Raw genomic sequence first — 4,881 nt, 5'->3', positions numbered from 1 at the left:
TTCGTCAGAAACTTAGATAACGCTACTTCCAACACTCGTGAAACAGCAGCCACGTCGGCTTGCCGCCTTTACACCGACCGCAAATTACTTTAAAAAATGTGGCACGCGCGGGCCGTGTATATGCACTCTGCTGCGCGCGGACAGCCATATGCACGGGCACGGCCGGGCAAGAGACGTCGCGCGCTCTCCTACCCTAGCGCGCGCTAGGGTAGGAGAGGGTTTATGCGCGCTGTCCACGGGACGTGGACAGCGCGCATAAAGCTGCCATCCTTCTCGGCTCACCCTCGGCTCACCCTCGTTGCACCCCAGCATGTGGGATGCAACGGGGCACTATAATTTTTGTCACACTTGGACTTTAAACCAAACATCAGGGCGATGGCGAAAATTCGCTTGGGGTGTCCAAAAATTGCTATCGCAATAATACACTATGGAGAAAGGTATTATGGAAATTATCTGTGGATGGGTCGAAACCCCTTAATTTCCCAAACACGCACCCATCCACTGGCACGCTGCACACATGGATCCCGCGCGGCACGCTGCATCATTAAGGCGTATCGTTCTTCTCTAGCTCTATGATCATTTCTGCAGTAGTCACTTGGCGAGAAGCTTAATTTCCAACCTATGCGCAAGTGTCGTACCTGAATTTCGAAAGTACACGGACCATATATATGTTGGCAAAATAATCGGAACTCCCTATCTAGACTCGCCAAAATTATACTTAGCTGCTCACTTGAACTCATAAGAATATACTACGCAGCCGAGCTCACTCGGGCTCAAACTCGCCAAAATACTGCTCAGCTGGGCTCACTCAGACTCATCGGATGATCTGAGGGAGTTGACTAATCAGCGAGTTTGCCAGCGTATGATGTGTGCTGAACCACAAACCTGGCTTTCTTGAATAAAAACAGTTGGTCGCTGCAGCATATGGGTGCACACAAGTGTAATTCAGAGAGTGCGGCATTGTAAAGGCTGCCACAGTTACCATGCCATGCTTCAGCTCATTTCAATCATGTCAAATGCAATACCCCTGCCAGCTTTTAGTCAGTCGATCAAATGTGATTGCTATTTATCTCATCACAACACCTCATTTTCCTGCCTAAGGCTTTGGGTGAATTTTCCTTGGCATCCATTTTGTTACTCTAACAGGTTACCAGTTATCTGTTGCCTATACGAAATTTGAAGTTGTGGACATGTCATGTGAACTCCATGCCAAACTCGTAGTACTGCATGCATTTTTGCAGTTAGGTCTAGAGTTACAGAATCGCATGTGGGAGTTACTTTAGTTAGCAACTGTAGCTTTGAAACAAACATGTGCATGAGAGGGTGCTTAAGTGTTACCTGTCAAGACTGGGAGCACCAAGGCAACTTGTGCAGTAAAGGCATGGGCAGTACGAGCCCACAAATTTTACTAAGTGTGGCTGAGGTGATGCGTCCAGACTTCACTATGAAGAGAGCCAAATAAAAGGTTGCCTATCCATCACACCTATTCTGGAGCCTTTTCTTGAGCTTTTCTAAACCATTAAGCTCAGCGTGTACACTTTATCACAGCATAATTATTACATGTGATATAAAACATTGTATTGTGCAGTTTCTCCAACTCTTCGTGAAGGCATCTATCCATAGATTAAACAGGAACAGGCTCAATGTTGACATATCTCCACAGTAGCATCTCTAGGACCTCGTACTGTCACAATGCATCACACACACTATTTAAGTGAACTAAAAGTGAAGCTCTTCGTTAACATTGACTAAAATTGTATCTTTCTATAGCAAAATGATCATGCATAAATCTGTACGTCACGACAGAACACTTCATCGTTTCTCACAGACTTTAGTTTACGATTGTTTTCAGCATCAGGAAAATTGTGCAGTGGGCTAGTTGGTTCGACATACTGAACGCTGTTGTGCAGAGCGACGAAGGAACAGGACTTGAGCGAGAAAACAACACACGACACCTGAGCACAAACTATCAACTGGTGATTATCACAAGACAATGATTCTGCTGAAAAGTAGGAACCAAAGGAAAAGAGAAGTCGTGGAAGCATACAACATCAAGATGTACCTCAGGGCTCATGTGTCAGTGTGCCGTCTATTTCAATCAGCAATAAACAGACTAGCATAATCGCTGACAATAGGTAGGTAGACTGGGAAGAAGACTCCTGTGCATGCATGTAGGCTTTATGTACGCTTCATTTGCAGAAAAGTAAACCAGTTTATAGTTTGTGCTCAGGTGTCGTGTTGTTTTCTCGCTCAAATCCTGACCCTTCATCGCTCTGCGCAACAGTGTTAAGTTTTCAGGTTGTTCGCTATGTGATGTAGGAAGGGTCAAATTGATGGGAGATCCCAATATTCTCAGGCATATCGGGAAAAATATGGCCCAAGTCAAGTGTCATTTTAGGCTCCACTGTCCCCTTTTATAGGGCAAATAGTAATAGTTTGAATTCTATGGACGCTGGTTGCTTTTTCTGACATAACCTAAGCGGTGCTCAGCTCTCAGTTAAAAGGAACAGGTAAACAGGAGGACTTGCCACATAAGTAGGAGGTAGCACTCCAGACTTAAGCTTAATATACTGCGTGCTTCCACAGCCCTAGGGGGCTAGTCTGTAAGTGTTGACTAAGTGGACTGTCCATTCCAGTACACGCTGAATGAATAGAGCACAAGAGCCCACGGTGACGATTGCTGCTTGCTCTACCAACTTAGAGCGCTACCTAATCAGTGTGTGCTGAAATAGTCCACTTAGTGGATCCTTACAGAATCCTTCCCTAGACTGATGTTTCTGTTGGTAGGTTGCAAGTATTGCACTTTCTTTCCTTTCATGTGGGCAGTTCCCACATATGGATGTAATTTAACATATTGTATTCATATTGCCTTTGGTCTATAAATTTCTAATTCATGCTTATAACCAGGCCTACGAGCTCTTGTCCTGCATATTTATATAGCCTTCTCATTTCTGCATCAACACTGCACATATTTATAGCAAATTGGAGTCATTCTCCATTATACCCTCAAGCACTTGAATTAGACACTGCCATAACCCTAAGGGAGGGGGGACAGTAACGCAAAAAACCTTATTGGGCTTGTAGTGCTGCTGAAGGATGCACACATACCATTTATGCTAAAATTCTCAGCAGACATTCCAAAGTTTGTACGAGTTCGACTTTGGCTGGCTAAACTGAATGATTCATACTGAAGGCAATTCTTGCAACACTTGGTCAAACTGAATGAAACTGGACAGCACAATTAGCTGTGTTCATCTACCATTTATACGACTGCTGCCCCAAGCATTTTGCGTTACTTTGCCTTCACCCGCTCACCCGTGGCACTCCTCAAGGTGCTGTTCTCTCTCCTATCCTTTTTAATCTTGCTATGACCCCTCTCGCCTCCCAACTAGCCCAGATTCCTGACCTCCAGCACATCTTTTATGCCGACGACATCACCCTCTGGTGTTCGTCTGGTTCTCCCGGTCACGTACAGGACACCCTGCAACGTGGCCTCGATCTCATCAACTCCTTTCTCTCCACTGCTGGCTTGTCACCTGCTCCGGAGAAATCCGAGCTTCTCCTTCTTAACTACTCCTCATACCAGCGCTCCCACAACACCCTAATCTCCCTCCATCTTTCCGGCTCTCCCATTCCTATTGTCCCCCAATGCAAAGTTCTTGGCTTCCCGTTGCATGCAGCCAAGAATGTGCAAGCTCTACACCATGGTGTCAGGACTTGTCACTCGGTAACTCACCTCCTGCGGCGCGTGGTCACTCGGCGCTCGGGCCTCCACGAGGCTCATGTGTGCAGAGTTGCCCATGCGCTCGCCCTCAACAAGTTCCTGTACTTTGTGCCTTACGTTTCCTTCACCCCCACTCAGCTTAACACCCTCGAGACCGCCCTTGTGGGCCTCTACAAGGCAGCTCTCAACCTCCCTATCACCACCTCCACTGCTAAGCTCTTTGCCACAGGCCTCTTCCATCCTCTTCGTTCTCTTCTCTCTCTCCACCGTGACTCCCAGCTTGCCCGGCTTTCTCTTACCCGTCAGGGTCAGTGGTTACTGGCCCAGGCGGGTATCTCTCCCATTCCCGTTTCCTCCTTTACCTCTCCAAAATCCACCCCGGCGCCCAATCTTCGCATTCTCCCCCTGCCGTCCAATATGTCCCCTGTCCTGCATGCCGGCCGTCGTCACGCGGCCGCGCAGCATCATTCCCCCCTCTTTACTACCCAGGGAGTAGCCTACACGGATGCCTCTTTCATAGCCCCTCGAGGTTCCTGCGGCTACGCTATCTACCATCCCCACCTCCCAGCACCTGAAACTCACACGAGTGGGCCGTACCTACACCCTCCGGATGCACTATCTCTCGAGGTCCTTGCCATTGTACATGCCCTACAATCATTTCCCTCCCTGCCCTCGCTCCCAGAGTACACGATATACACCGATTCCCAAGCCGCCATTCGCCACATACAAAACCGCACCCTACCCCATTCATTCCAACAAGAGGTCGAACGAGCGGTCTCCGCATTGCAACCTTCCACCGTTTTCCTCCGCTGGGTCCCTGGGCATTCGGGGATTGACGGCAATGAGCTGGCCCATCAGCTCGCCCGTGACGTTTTTAACCGGGCACCGTTGATCCCCTGGTCGGGGCCCTCGCAGGATTCTGGGGGACTCTCCCTGCGCCGCACTATCAAGGAAGTTTACCTCCAACTCCGTCTCGACAAGCGCCTCTACCCTCCCCCTCATCCATCACTCACTGTGCCGGAGGCTCGCCTTCTGCGGCACATCCAAATGAATGCACTGGTAACCCCTTCCCGCCTCTTTCTCTATCGCTATCGCTCCGACCCCTCCTGTCCCAACTGCCCCTCTACTTATGCAGACCTATCCCATTGCCTATTCTA

Source organism: Dermacentor variabilis, chromosome 4 (genome assembly GCF_050947875.1).
Source record: "Dermacentor variabilis isolate Ectoservices chromosome 4, ASM5094787v1, whole genome shotgun sequence".
Lineage (NCBI taxonomy): Eukaryota > Metazoa > Arthropoda > Arachnida > Ixodida > Ixodidae > Dermacentor > Dermacentor variabilis.
Note: the sequence above shows the minus strand (reverse complement) of the source record.